The sequence below is a fragment of the Pelobates fuscus genome, chromosome 6 (genome assembly GCF_036172605.1).
Source record: "Pelobates fuscus isolate aPelFus1 chromosome 6, aPelFus1.pri, whole genome shotgun sequence".
NCBI classification, from domain to species: Eukaryota; Metazoa; Chordata; class Amphibia; order Anura; family Pelobatidae; genus Pelobates; species Pelobates fuscus.
Window position 1 is genome coordinate 185,175,113 of NC_086322.1, and position 15,946 is coordinate 185,191,058.

The 15,946-nt window shown below is 40.2% G+C and overlaps 1 protein-coding gene across 1 annotated transcript in view; it reads right to left on the minus strand.

Moving 5' to 3' along the window:
• Nucleotides 1-15,946, minus strand: part of BANK1 (B cell scaffold protein with ankyrin repeats 1) — a 315,795-nt gene that overhangs the window by 128,694 nt on the left and 171,155 nt on the right. The gene's annotated exons all lie outside the window — the stretch shown is intronic.

The window sequence follows — 15,946 nt, forward strand, 5'->3', positions numbered from 1 at the left end:
ACACTGAATTTAAAATGAAACAATGAGTAAAACTATATAGTGCAGATTGCCTGCTATAATTTGAAATGATTCCCTTACACATCCCAAGTTTCCTGCTTCCTGATTTGATAATCTAATGTCCCCCCTCCAAGGAATACAGGAACTAAGGGCCAAGAAAGTATAGTGTGAATATGTTTAATTTAGTATAGGCTGTGCTCTGCTAAATCAGGACATTTCCCCTTGCTGACCTAAGCCCTCTTGCCTAGCATGCATAATTAATTTTAAAATTGTGAGTGCATTTTTAATAAAAAAAGAAATGCTCTGTGCAATAAAGATGCTTATATGTGGATATGAGACCAATAATTAATACAAATAGCAGATACTACACAAGTCTAAGTCCCCTCAACTTAACATAAAATCACGCAACAATAAGTAAACCCAATGGAGTGCTATGAGTATATACACTTACCCTTATAAAAATTGAAAAGCTATAAATGAAGAAAGTCACTAGGACAAGAGGAAAAAAACTAAATATTGTGTAATATGTAAAAAAAAAAATACAAAATTGTGCTGGTGAGGTAAAATAAAACTGCACATGGAATAGACACCCACAAGCCTATCCTTGTGGGACTTTATTCCATGTAAGTGCATTTTATACCCACCAGCACAGTTTTATTTTCTGTCCCCTTAACATTTGAAATTTTCATTAAACTACCATTGTATAAAAAAACAAACAGACAAAAAAAAAAAAAAAACACCAGGAGGACTGGTCTATTCTCTATTGATTCTGTTCATGCACCCTCTCTAAATTCATAGAGTATCATTTATAGAGGTATGTAAAGCATGTACCATCCTATATAAGAATTTGGACTTGAATCTGATAATATTTATTAACGATCCTCATATCCCAAATTTACAAGCTAATACACTGGTTGATTTTCCAAAATTTGTGCTCACAAGGCACAGTTGTTGTGTGCGTTTTTTTTTTTTATTGCGAAATGTATTTATAGACTCCATCAGCAATGTTAAGGGCTAGATTTTCACCTTTATATGCCAATTTTTGCTTGGGTTACTTTAAGGAATCTTATAAGGCATCATAACCTATTGGGGTGCAATCTAGCCCTCCATCACTGCTTCATTGATGATATAGTAATAGCTTGGAAGGCTGGTATTGTTGATATTAAAGAATTTGTTTCTTGGTTTAATAATTATTGATTTGGGTTATCTTTCACATATAATATTATCATGTTTTTACACCTTACTTTTAAAGATGGGAAAATGGTAACGTTGTTACTAACACTTATCACAATCCTGTTGATGTTAACAGTTGTCTTTACTTTAATGGTGCCCATCACCCACAATGGGTTAAAAATAATTATTTTGGTACGTTTTTACGCTTGAGGCACAGTTGTACTTTTTCTTAGATAATTTTGATAAGGTTTGGTTTTAATTGGCTGTGTTTAAGAGAAAAATACTTTCCTGATAAAAATGAAACAGACTGAAACATTGATGAAATTTGACTGTATTCACAATACTTGAATTTTGGATTTGGTTGAAAAGTCTAGTGAGAACTCTCCTTCATGATCATTTATATATATATATATATATATATATATATATATATATATATATATATACATATATATATATATATATATATATATATAATAACAAAGGTCCTTGCACTCAAGCTAAATATTGTATATTAGCAAAAAGCTTTTACTTGCCGGGTGCAAGTCTTTTGGGGAGGTTGATATTCACATGAATAAAGCTTGGACTGCACTCACGGTCTTCCAATACAAAATATTCTTTATTTCATCAAATCGGCAAATCAACGTTTCGGTCCGCACATTCCTCAGGACAAAGTGAGCGGGACTTTTGTCCTGAGGAAGGTCCCTGTGTGGACCAAAACGTCGATTTGCTGATTTGATGAAATAAAGAATATTTTGTATTGGAAGACCGTGAGTGCAGTCCAAGCTTTATTCATGTGTGTGTGCGTGTGTGTGTGTATATATATGTATGTATGTATATATATATATATATATATATATATATATATATATATATATATAGTATATTAATCTTTCAAAGTTTGTGAATATTTATTACTTAAATATTAATTTATCAATGTATTGGTATCCTTCTCAGAGTAATAATTTATTAGCATCATTATTTAATTTTGCAAGCTGTTCTTTTCATTTTACAAGCTGTTGTATATTTTGTATCCAGATATGAGATATAGTTGCAAATTGAGTTTGATTGTTTTATGCCTGTTTGAATGAATTGGTATAAATAGCACTACTAATAACATTAACATATATGTATGTCTTGATAAAGTCCCATTGGAGAAAATGTCCTCTAGATCTTTTTTCCACCATCTCGCATCAACTATTTTAACAGCTAAGAAAAGATGCATAAGAATTAATTTTGATTCATATGACATAGGTAGCCAATTTAAATGTAACAAAACGACCTCTGGAGAAATTTTCAACTCGAGTTTTAGATCTTTGGATATAAACCTTTGTGTTGCCAACCAAAGATTTCTCAGTTTATGACAGTCCCACCAAATATGTCTAAAATTACCTCTTGCATATCTATATCTCCAGCAAACAGGATTTATTGAGGGATATATTTTATTTAATTTATCCGGTACTAAGTACCATCTGTTTAGAACTTTAAAGTGTGTTTCTAGCACCCATCATTGAGGAACCCCATTGTTTCAGATTCATATCAATGTTTAAATCTTTTTTCCATACAGATATAGCTGTTGGAGTTATGTCCTTGACACTTGCTTTGCTCAGTATTAAGGCTTTGGAAAGTGGTTTATTGATTTTTTTTTTAGGTAAATAGTGAATCAATCAGATTACTCGGATTAGATTTTGATGTGATTAGATGTGTAGTCTTAAAGTCTTAAAAAAATTAAACACCTCCTTAGATGGAATGTTATGTGCACGTGTTATTTGAGCGAAAGTTTTGATTGTTCCTTCTGTCAATAATTGTACCAATCGTAAGATCCCTACTTTTTTCCAATTATTGAGCTTTAAGTCTTCTACTTGGTTTTCCACAGTATTTAGCTCCAAATAACTTGGAACTTTTTTTCAATATTTAATACTTTCTTTATTTTAAACCAATTGTTTAATAACTGAGCCAAAATAGTATTAGGATATTCTTTTTTATAGGTTTTATCTATGTTCCAAATTAAACAATCCAAACTAGAAACTTCCCCTGCCCTCATTTCCATCTTATACCATCCTTCATTTTTATTTTCTTCTAATTGCATTCTATGAATATGTAAAATTGTGGCTGATTTAAAGTTGTTCATTATTAATGGATAAGCAAGTCCACCCTTATTTAATTTCTGTGCTAATATTGACTGCTTTAATCTTGGCCTCTTACCTTTCCAAATATATTGAGTAAAACTTTTTTGTATTAACTCAAGCCAATAAATCGGAATATGAAGAGGTAGCATTTGGAACATATAATTCCACTTTGGTATTACATATGAATTGATTACATTTATTCATCCCCAAAAAGTGATTTCTAAATGTCGACGATCTTTTAACCATTTGTTGAGTTTAAGTAATAATTCTAAAAAGTTTATCTCTAGTTTTAACCTCTCTAGTAATTTTAATTCCTAGGTAATCCATACTGTCTTTAACCCAAATAAAGTCATATCTATTTTTAATCTCTTGTTGCGTTTTCTTATCAAGATTAATATCTAAAATCAAAGATTTATTTACATTTAATTTGTAATTTGATATATAACTATACCGGTCAATTTCCTGCATAATATGCTCCAGTGAACTCTTGGGATTAGTCACAGTGATTAGAATATCGTCAGCATATAAACTGATCTTTTGATCTTCATCCATTATTTTATAGCCTTTAATCTTGTTGTTGTTTCTAATATTTTCAGCCAATGGTTCAATAGACAGTAAGTAAAGTAATGGTGAAAGTGGGCACCCTTGCCGAGTCCCATTTTTAAGTTGGAACCATGGGGCAATAATATTAGGTCCTATAGTACGTGCAACTGGGTTTACATAGAGAGCCATAATGGCTTTCTTGATCCAACCTTCAAATCCATAGTGTGATAAAACAGCTTCTAGGTATTTCCAGCTGACTCTGTCAAATGCTTTTTCAGCATCAATCGACAGAGTCAAAACTGGAATCCCATTTCTGTTTGCATCATCTAAGATGTTTATAATTCTTCTCGTACATGTGTAAGAATTTCAACCTGGAATATATCCTATTTGATCTCTATGAATAATTAATGAAAGAAGTTTCTTTATTCTAGCGACCAAAACTGGAGCATATAACTTAGTATCTACGTCTATAAAAGATATTGGACGATAGTTTTTTGACATCAGTAGGGTTTTTATCATTTTTTTAAGATTGGCAAAATATTAGCTTTCAACATCTCTGCTGGAAGAAATCCTCTATTTGCAGCTGTGTTGAAAGCATTAATCAAATTAGGACAAAGTAAATCTTTAAATGTTTTATAAAACAAACTGCTAAACCCATCAGGGCCTGATGTTTTTGATCTTTCTAGCTCATTTATAACTTTCATGATCTCATCCATAGTTATGGCCTTATTTAGAAATTCATTATTAGGTACTGTTAGTTGAATCTTATTTATACTTTCTAGATATTTTTCGATATTGTCATCTGTAGAAGTTTGTGGTATATTATATAAATTACTATAAAATTCATTGAAATATTTTCCTATTTCTCTAGGAGTTATTGCTGTTTTTCCATTATATATTAATTTTCCCACTTTGTTCTGTCATTTTTGTTTTCTAAGTTTTTGGGATAGCATTTTATCAGCTCTATTGCCTTTAGAGTAATATTTAAGTTTTAATCTGTCCATATTTTTGACAGTTCTTTCTATTAATTTTTGCTTTATATTTTCTTTTAGGACTGATAATTTTTTCGTAAATTTCAGGGGATGGAGATTGTTTATTAATATGAATCATATTTCTTAATTTAGTATGTAAATAAGATAAAGTAATATTTTTTATCAACTTGACTTTGTAATTTAATAAAATGACCCCTTATTACAGCCTTAAAGGCACACCACAAAATAGATGGATCAGTATTTTCTGAAATATTTTCTTTAAAATATTTTTTTATATTATTTTCTATACAAGTTTTATTTATTTCAGAACAAAGCAAGTTATCACTTAAGCACCAAGTATATGTTTCTCTTTTAGTTTTACAAAGGCCTATTTCACACAGCACACCATTATGATCCGTCCATACTATTTCATTAATGTTTGTTTTTTTAATCATATCAATAATGCATGGATCCACCCAAATCATATATCGAATAAGAAAAATGAACTTTGGAAAAATGCGTATAGTCTCTATCATTAGGATTATAAATTCTCCAAATGTCAAATAAGTTGTATTCATCTTTAATCTTCCTTAAAGCTTTAGCTTGTTTTATCACCATTTGGTTTAAATTATTTCCTTTCATTAATTTTTTGTCTATCTGTGGATCCAATACAGCATTGAAATCACCTGCTAATATTACATTTCCCACTTTAATTTCATCTACTTTTTCTAGTATGGTTTTTAAATAGGAAGCTGGTGAGTAATTTGGAAGATATATATTGCATAGTGTGAAAAGAGTAAATTTTACATATTATAACCAAAAATCTGCCTTTAACATCTTGTACTTGATGAATAATTTCAACATTGATTTTTTTCTCCAAATACTATAGCAACTCCACATTTTTTTTGTCTTTATTAGAAGCATGAATTATAAGCGGAAATCTTTTTCCTCCCCAATTTTGTTTATCTGTTTGCCTCCAGTGGGTTTCTTGTAGAAATATTACATTTAATTGCTTTTCACTTAAATATTTATATAATAGAGCTCTTTTTGCTATAGTATTAATACCTTGAACATTAAGTGTGAGCATTTTTATCATATTATTTCTCGATACATCTTTGCATCCTTCTCTACCCCATAATCTCTAATATCTTTCCTCATTGCTGCAAAAACATACGCATAATAACACAAAAAACATAAATTTAAAATCGTTGGAGGAAATCCTCCTTTCTTAGCACAAAGACTGTAAATTTTCATTTAGAAAATCAGTCTTTACTGTGTCTTTAACTCAGAGACACTAAGTAGGTATGTCCGGAATGAATTGTTACTATTTGAAATTCTTACCTGAAAAAAAAACACATTGTGCCCCACTTTTTTTTAAGTTTCTTTCCTCTTATAATATTTTGTTATACATATTTCAACAAAGATGCAAACAAATGTCATCAATATTTACCATAATTACAGTTACAAGTGTATTCAATCTTATTATCTATTACTAAAATGTGAGTTTATTTAATTCATTTTGACTGTGTAAAAATAGTGTTTATTAAACTATCATTCTAAGTTTTAAGTCACATTTATATTAGTGTCTATATGTGTTTTCTTATCTCACTCCTACCTTCCTTTATTTGTACAGCCTTTAATAAATTATCACAACATATTACTCTTGTGTTTATTTTATATATTGCTATCAGCTTATCAGCTATGCAAGTGAAACTTTACAAGTGAAGCTTTCAAATCTTACTAATTGATTGTGTCTAAATTAGAGACTCCCTTTACCCATAAATAAAAACACAATTTATAGTTTAAACAAAAAAAACAAAACAAAAAAAATACTTTATGTCCTCTCTCGCAACAGTCTTTTTATCTTTCTTCTTTAATACTGGCTAACCAGCTTTTTGCTTCATTTACATCCGAAAAATATTTTTTTTCTTTCCAGATAAACTTTAAAGATGCCGGGAAGCCCCATTGAAATCTGATGTCGTTCTTTCTTAAGAAGTCTGTCAATATTGAGAAGGATTTTCTCCAAGTCCTAGTAAAGTAGGATAGATCTTGCAAAAAAATAATATCTTTGTAAATGAGATTTGTTAGGGGTTTTATACGGCTGGCTTTGATTAGATTGTCTCTCACTGATAGTGAGCAGAAACTCACTATCACATCTCTTGGAAGATGTGAAGCAATTGTATTAGGTTTGCGAATTCGATGAAAATGTTCTATTTGGTGGTCAATAGTGTTGTCGCAAATGTTCGCGAACCGGCGAACCACGCGAACCGCCATTGACTTCAATGGGCAGGCGAATTTTAAAACCAACAGGGACTCTTTCTGGCCACAAAAGTGATGGAAAAGTTGTTTCAAGGGGACTAACACCTGGACTGTGGCATGCCGGAGGGGGATCCATGGCAAAACTCCCATGGAAAATTACACAGTTGATGCAGAGTCTGCTTTTAATCCATAAAGGGCAGAAATCACCTAACATTGACACCTGTCCTCAAAGCCCCTGATACACACTGACACAGAGCAGAATAGAGACTGTTCCCCGTCCACAGAGACCATGATACACACTGACACAGAGCAGAATAGAGACTGTTACCCCTACATAGGGTCACTTGGCAGGTATGGATTGACACCTGTCCTCAAAGCCCCTGATACACACTGACACAGAGCAGAATAGAGACTGTTCCCTGTCCACAGAGTCCATGATACACACTGACACAGAGCAGAATAGAGACTGTTCCCCGTCCACAGAGACCATGATACACACTGACACAGAGCAGAATAGAGACTGTTCCCCTTACATAGGGTCACTTGGCAGGTATGGATTGACACCTGTCCTCAAAGCCCCTGATACACACTGACACAGAGCAGAATAGAGACTGTTCCCCCTACATAGGGTTACTTGGCAGATATGGATTGACAACTGTCCTCAAAACCCCTGATACACACTGACACAGAGCAGAATAGGGACTGTTCCTCCTACATAGGGTCACTTGGCAGATATGGATTGACACCTGTCCTCAAAACCCCTGATACACACTGACACAGAGCAGAATAGAGACTGTTCCCTGTCCACAGAGACCATGATACACACTGACACAGAGCAGAATAGAGACTGTTCCCCTTCCACAGAGACCATGATACACACTGACACAGAGCAGAATAGAGACTGTTCCCCGTCCACAGAGACCATGATACACACTGACACAGAGCAGAATAGGGACTGTTCCCCCTACATAGGGTCACTTGGCAGGTATGGATTGACACCTGTCCTCAAAGCCCATGATACACACTGGGGGGAGCTACTGTCCTCCCCAACCCCTGCGCGGTGGGTGGGGGCCATAAATCACAATGGGGGGACCTACTGTCCTCCCCCCTCGGCCCCCACCCCTGCGCGGTGGGTGGGGGCCATAAATCACAATGGGGGGGCCTACTTTCCTCCCCCCCGGCCCCCATCCCTGCACGGTGGGTGGGGGGCATAAATCACAATGGGACGGACCTACTGATAGGAGTGGAGTATTGTTCATATCAGTTTAATACCTTCCGCGTCTCCTATCAGTGGACGTGTATATGGCAGCCATTTTAGGAACCGCACACCTGGGACCCGAGCAAGGTCACCTCGTTCAAGCTGCTCTGGTTCCTTGATGAGCCAGCTGCCCGTGAGTTAACATGTCCCGTGGAGAAGCATTCTGTCCTGTAAAGCCTCACCACAAAAAAAATTAAATAAATAACAGCACTCGGAGTGGTGAGTTTAGTAAATGTTCATATCAGTTTAATACCTTCCGCGTCTCCTATCAGTGGACGTGTATATGGCAGCCATTTAGGAACCGCACACCTGGGACCCGAGCAAGGTCACCTCTTTCAACAGGCGACAAGATTTGGCCCTGTAAAACTCTCCTGGATATTATGTACAATTTCTATGGATATGGCATTGATTTATGTAACAGGGAGATGGAAGAAGATGCTTGGTCGGTCCTCTTACTTGAAATTTGGGGCACTGCGCGGGCAAGCTAATGTGCCACCAGATAGGAGTGGTGAGTTTAGTATTGTTCATATCAGTTTAATACCTTCCGTGTCTCCTATCAGTGGACGTGTAAATGGCAGCGATTTTTAATTGTGGAATCACCTCCCCTTTTTAGGCCAAGGTGGGAAGATGCTTAGACCACTGGTATATTGGTGCCATCTTGGAGGATTTTTTTTTGGTTTGGTTTTTGAAGCCACAGTGCTGCACCAGTGGGCCTAAAAATTAGGCATGTACACATGCCTGAAAAATTTGGTATTGTTGCAGCCGCTGCTGTAGCAGCGGCCAGAAAAATTGATGTTTGTTTCACAGGCAGAAAGTGCCCTAAAACATGGCGGCTTGAACCCTAGTTGGTGGCGGATAAGTCACGCAAGTCAAACGTCATTCAGAGCTATATTAGGAAAAGGAAGTTGGCTATAGAGCTAGAAAGGTCCAGCTCTGGAGCCAAGGCAAGGACTAAATGGGCAACAACTAAAGGGCTTACCCCAACGCAATAAGTATTAGAAAATAGAATAAATCCCAAAAATTGAGGTGTTCGGAGAGGAAAGCAAAATCCATCTACCAGAACACACTCGACTGAGGGTGTGCCCACAATAGGGTATTCACTCCCTTGGTGTGCAGAGTAATAGATGTACAGAGTAAGGAAAATAATAAATCTTTAATAGAAAAACGTACAGAGACTAAAAAAAAATCATGGGGTATAGGAGTGGGGGTTGGTCCATATGGCTGTACTGACGATGGGGGGGTACTGGACAGATCACTGTAGAGAGTACTGTACCACAACCCCTGGTACTATTTGCTCATACTAGCATACGGTAAAAGAGTATCTACCTAAATGTATAAAGCACCAGAACACAGATCAACCCTATAGTGTCAGAGTGTCTGCATAAAATGTAGCCCAACTGTATATTCTTGGGGGGATACCCCAGACCCCAGGGTGTCCTTCCCTGGAGTATATGGTAAACCGTGGGGATGCTGACTGCACTGGTGAGATAAATCGGGATCAAAGGCATACAGTGTGGGGGAAAAACAATGAAGTCATAATAGAATTGGAAAACTTTCCCCTGTATGTAAAGATACCCAAGTAGGTTGATTTAACTGAGTAGTAGTCAGCCCCAAATTACAAAGGTAGTGGATTGCTTATACAAAAATAATGTAGACAAAGTAGCTGGGACGATCTGTTAGTGCTTATTGATAGAACGCTAAGGTACCAGAGTAGTGCTATTAGGGAAAGATACAAAGTTACAATAGTATGAAGTTGCTAGTTTGTGAGCTTTGCCCAGAGACACAGGAGCTGCCCCTGTCTCTCAGATGCAGGGAATGTCTCCCATCCAGCCAGGACTCAGATGCCCACTTATTCCCAACCCCTTGTATTGTAAAAACAAAACAAAATACGAGCTCAGCCTAAGTCTAGGTATTGGTAGAAAAGTGGATGCCTAACTAGGCTGTAAAACTTCGCGAAATAAAAGTGGAAATCAAAAGTTCTATCCCAGCCTAAGTCTAGCTTCTAAGTAACAAAGTAGCAACCTGACTAAGCTAAGCGTCTTCTCATTCAGAGCTAAAATACAGCAGCGTGTGGACCATTTTTAGCCCAAGGCAGCTCATCTCATCAGGCCTTTTTTAATCGAATGTATCGCCCAGTGTCAGTCCCTTCGGGATCCATCCCTCATTCATCTTAATAAAGGTGAGGTAATCTAGACTTTTTTGACCTAGGCGACTTCTCTTCTCAGTGACAATACCTCCTGCTGCAATGAAGGTCCTTTCTGACAGGACACTTGAAGCGGGGCAGGCCAGAAGTTCTATCGCAAATTGGGATAGCTCAGGCCACAGGTCAATCCTGCACACCCAGTAGTCAAGGGGTTCATCGCTCCTCAGTGTGTCGATATCTGCAGTTAAGGCGAGGTAGTCTGCTACCTGTCGGTCGAGTCGCTCTCTGAGGGTGGATCCCAAAGGGCTGTGGCGATGCGTAGGACTTAAAAAGGTCCGCATGTCCTCCATCAACAACATGTCTTTAAAGCGTCCTGTCCTTGCCGGCGTGGTCGTGGGAGGAGGAGGATGACTTCCACCTCTCCCCCTGTTAGATTCCCGTTGTGCTGTGACATCACCCTTATACGCTGTGTAAAGCATACTTTTTAATTTATTTTGCAAATGCTGCATCCTTTCCGACTTGTTGTAATTCGGTAACATTTCCGCCACTTTCTGCTTATACTGGGGGTCTAGTAGCGTGGACACCCAGTACAGGTCGTTCTCCTTCAGCCTTTTCATACAAGGGTCCCTCAACAGGCAGGACAGCATGAAAGACCCCATCTGCACAAGGTTGGATGCCGAGCTACTCATTTCCCGTTCCTCCTCCTCACTGATGTCATTGAAGGTATGTTCTTCCCCCCAACCACGTACAACACCACAGGTACCAGATAGGTGACAACGAGCACCCTGGGATGCCTGTTGTGTTTGGTCTTGCTCCTCCTCCTCCTCCTCCTCAAAGCTACAATCCTCCTCTGACTCCTCTTCCTCACAATCCTCTTCCAGCGTTGCCGCAGGTCCAGCAAGCGATGCTGATAAGGCTGTTTCTGGTGGTGATGGTGACCACAATTCTTCCTCTTCCTCTTCACGCTCATCTACAGCCTGATCCAGCACTCTTTGCAGGGCACGCTCCAGGAAGAAAACAAATGGTATGATGTCGCTGATGGTGCCTTCGTTGCGAGCCTACAGGCATTGCGCATGAGCGTCCAGTAACGTGGCAAAAAAAATCCCAGCTCCCCAGAGGCTGTCCTAGCACCCCGGTCATACAAATATTCATTAACAGCTTTTTCTTGTTGGAGCAGGCGGTCGAACATTAGGAGTGTTGAATTCCAACGTGTAGGGCTGTCGCAAATCAAGCGCCTCACTGGCATGTTGTTTCGCCGCTGGATATCGGCAAAGTGAGCCATGGCCGTGTAGGAACGCCTGAAATGGCCACACACCTTCCTGGCCTGCTTCAGGACGTCCTGTAAGCCTGTGTACTTATGCACAAAGCGTTGTACGATCAGATTACACACATGTGCCATGCACGGCACATGTGTCAACTTGCCCAACTTCAATGCCGCTATCACATTTTTTCCGTTGTCACACACAACTTTGCCGATATCCAGTTGCTGCGGAGTCAGCCACTTTTCCACCTGTGCGTTCAGGGCGGACAGGAGTGCTTGTCCGGTGTGACTCTCTGCTTTCAAGCAAGTCAAACCCAAGAGGGCGTGACACTGCCGTATCCGGGATGTGGAATAGTACCTGGGGAGCTGGGGGGGTGCCGTTGATGTGGAGCAAGACGCAGCAGCACAAGAAGACTCAGCCGAGGAGGTTATGGAAGAGGATGGAGTAGGAGGAGTAGAGGAGGTGGCAGCAGGATTGCCTTCAATTCGTGGCGGTGTCACCAACTCCTCTACAATGCCACGCATTCCTTGCTTGTCAGCCGACAGCAGGTTTACCCAATGCGCAGTGTAGGTGATATACCTGCCCTGACCATGCTTTGCAGACCAGGTATCAGTGGTCAGGTGGACCCTTGCCCCAACACTGTGTGCCAGACATGCCATGACTTCCTTTTGCACAATCGAGTACAAGTTGGGGATTGCCTTTTGTGAAAAGAAATTCCGGCCGGGTACCTTCCACTGCGGTGTCCCAATAGCTACAAATTTTTTGAACGCCTCAGACTCAACTAGATTGTATGGTAAAAGCTGGTGGGCTAATAGTTCGGACAAGCCAGCTGTCAGACGCTGGGCAAGGGGGTGACTTGGTGACATTGGCTTCTTACGCTCAAACATGTCCTTGACAGACACATGACTGTGGGCAGATGAGCGGGAACTGCTCAAGGCGGGAGACGGAGTGGCGGATGGTTGAGAGGGGGCAAGGAGGACAGCAGTGGTTGACGTGGCTGAAGATGCTGGACCAGGAGGAGGATGGCGGCTTAGAGTAGGCGTGCTGCTTGTACTCATGTGTTGATCCCATAGGCGTTTGTGATGTGAGATCATGTGCCTACGCAAAGCAGTTGTACCTAGGTACAAGTTTCCTTTGGCACAAGTTGCAAATGGCATCGCTGTTGTCAGAGGCAGACACACACAAAAAATGCCACACTGCAGAGCTCTGCAATGACGGCATTCTGGTGTGGACACAGCATACGTTGATTGGCGTGCTGTCGGGCTGACCCCGGGTGCCGATGCATGCTGTCTGACTGTGCCACTAGCTCCTTGCGATGACCCCCCCCTGCTTCCAACTCGTCTCCTCCTCCTCTCTGTCTCCCCATCTGAACTTTCGCCCTGTTCTTCTTCTTGCCGAGCGGGCACCCACGTGACATCCATGGAGGCATCGTCATCATCAACCGCTTCGCTTGTATCTGACAACTCAGAAAAGGAAGCAGCAGCGGGTACAACATCATCATCATCACACCGTACCTCCATGTGTTTAATGCTGCCTGCCTGAGACATATCCCTGTTATCTACATCCTCTAGCAATAATGGTTGCGCATCACTCATTTCTTCAAACGGGTGTGTGAATAACTCCTCTGACATACCAAGTAAAGCGGCTGTGGTGCTAGATTTGGTGGTGGTGGCAGGCGGGTGAGTGGTATCTTGAGAGGTGCCCGAAGCTAAGCTGGAGGAGGATGGTGCGTCAAGGTTCCGAGCGGAGGCTGTACAAGATTGGGTGTCCTGTGTTAGCCAGTCAACTATGTCCTCAGAACTTTTCAAGTTCAGGGTACGTGGCTTCTGAAAACTGGGCATTATTCTAGGGCAAAAGGGAATCACAGCACCACGATCACGACGGCCCCTGCGGGGTGGCCTGCCTCTGCCTGTCATTTTTTGGGGGATTAGTGGTACTATGCGTGCAAGCTACTGTGAGACCAGATATGATTGGCAATGTGAACTGGAACAGTTCTGCAGAGCACACACTGTAGGTCTGACACACTCGCTTGAAGACAAGTAACTGCTATTCAATCTATAACAGTGAAAAACTAATTTTGGTTTTAAAAGCACGCCATAGAGACACCAGATATGATTGGCAATGTGCACTGGAACAGTTCTGGAGAGCACACGCTGAAGGAAGGACTGACAGAGCCGCTTGAAGGACACTGTGGCGGAACCTACCTCGCCACTGGACATTGGAGGGGCCTGGCTGCCTGCCTCTTACCTGCTGACTATGGCCCCTGGAAAATTGGTACAGTTAAAGATTTATATTTGGGCATATTGTACTGTATATTGCTGCTACTGGCCCTTTTAACAGCATCTATGGACACATTGGGACTTTTGGGACTACTGTCCCTTTAAGACTGTGAAGCATGTTCTAGTGTGCTGCCTGTAATATTGTATATGTATTCATGTGTTAAGTTTAACCTGGGTGATATGTATGCAGCATTCATCTGATTGTTCGGTAGAATCACTCCATTCATTATATTGAGTGAAACTACCGAACAACCAGACCACCCAGGAATAAGTATGCCTCCAATTACAGTTTGCAACAATGTTGCAAACGGGTAATTGGCAATCAGTGTAATGTATTCTTTGTCCTCTGGGTGGCCGCCATTCGGGAAACAAACACGTGGCGGCGGCCATCTTAAACTACCGAACAGCGGTGTTTTGCCGTCGAGTGTCTGGAACTAAAATCGGACACTTGACTAGGCAAACACCGCTGAGACCTCCATACTTCCAGGAATTCGTATATAAACTACCGAATGACCCGCCGTTCGGTAGAAAGAACCCCACAAACAAGGGAATTCATTCAAACCCTCTCCAGGCTCTATAACACAGGCAATTCGTCTGTTTTCATTCCCTTGTTTGTGACAGACCGCAGGGCCAAAATGCATGGAACTGTTTTCGGATACTTTACCCATGCGGTCGGTCAAATCTTTGGAAACCCATATCTGCCGAACTGTTCATCCGAATGACTTGAATTTTGGATATGTTTCCCCCCTGAATGAGGGCTATCCAGCGATGCTGGATTTAAAGGTGTACCCCCTGTTTTTGGGGTACATCCAGGAATTGGGGAAAAGTGTGTACTGTATAATTGGGTTAAGTGGTAATCTAAGGGGAGGAAATGTGTGGGAGGTACATCCATGTGATTGGTCAATATCATCCTCCCCCTGGGAGTGTCCTGTATGTACCTGTTTGTGAATAAAAGCCAGGCTGGATGAGGCAGTCCAGAGTTCCTGTTTTACCCTCAAAGTGATGTGTCGTCTCATTATTGGGGGAAGGATTTAATGTATGCTGTTCCAGTTGACTGCTAGGAGTACAAGCCTATTCGTATGGTTCCTATTCAATGGTCTACAGCATTCATACGCTTGGGAGAATTTAAAGGTTTCTCGGATTCGGTGATTATGGTGTCTGCCAGAGTGCTTGGAGTCCTCAGGAAGCGCTAGGAGCATCCATTAACGGAGGTACCCAGTCGGGGTGCCAGGTGATCCGTTACAGACACTGACTGGCTGCTATTAGCTTACACTGGAAACCTTTTTTCTTTGTAAAAGCACGCTATAGAGACACCAGATATGATTGACAATGTGCACTTGAACAGTTCTGCAGAGCACACACTGTAGGCCTGACACACCCGCTTGAAGACAAGTAACTGCTATTCAATCTATAACAGTGAAAAACAAATTTTGGTTTTAAAAGCACGCTATAGAGACACCAGATATGATTGGCAATTATGCACTGGAACAGTTCTGGAGAGCACACGCTGAAGGAAGGACTGACAGAGCCGCTTGAAGGACACTGACTGGCTGCTATTAGCTTACACTAGAAACCTTTTTTCTTTGTAAAAGCACGCTATAGAGACACCAGATATGATCGGCAATGTGCACTTGAACAGTTCTGCAGAGCACACACTGTAGGCCTGACACACCCGCTTGAAGACAAGTAACTGCTATTCAATCTATAACAGTGAAAAACAAATTTTGGTTTTAAAAGCACGCTATAGAGACACCAGATATGATTGGCAATGTGCACTGGAACAGTTCTGGAGAGCACACGCTGAAGGAAGGACTGACAGAGCCGCTTGAAAGACACTGACTGGCTGCTATTAGCTTACACTGGAAACCTTTTTTCTTTGTAAAAGCACGCTATAGAGACACCAGATATGATTGGCAATGTGCACTTGAACAG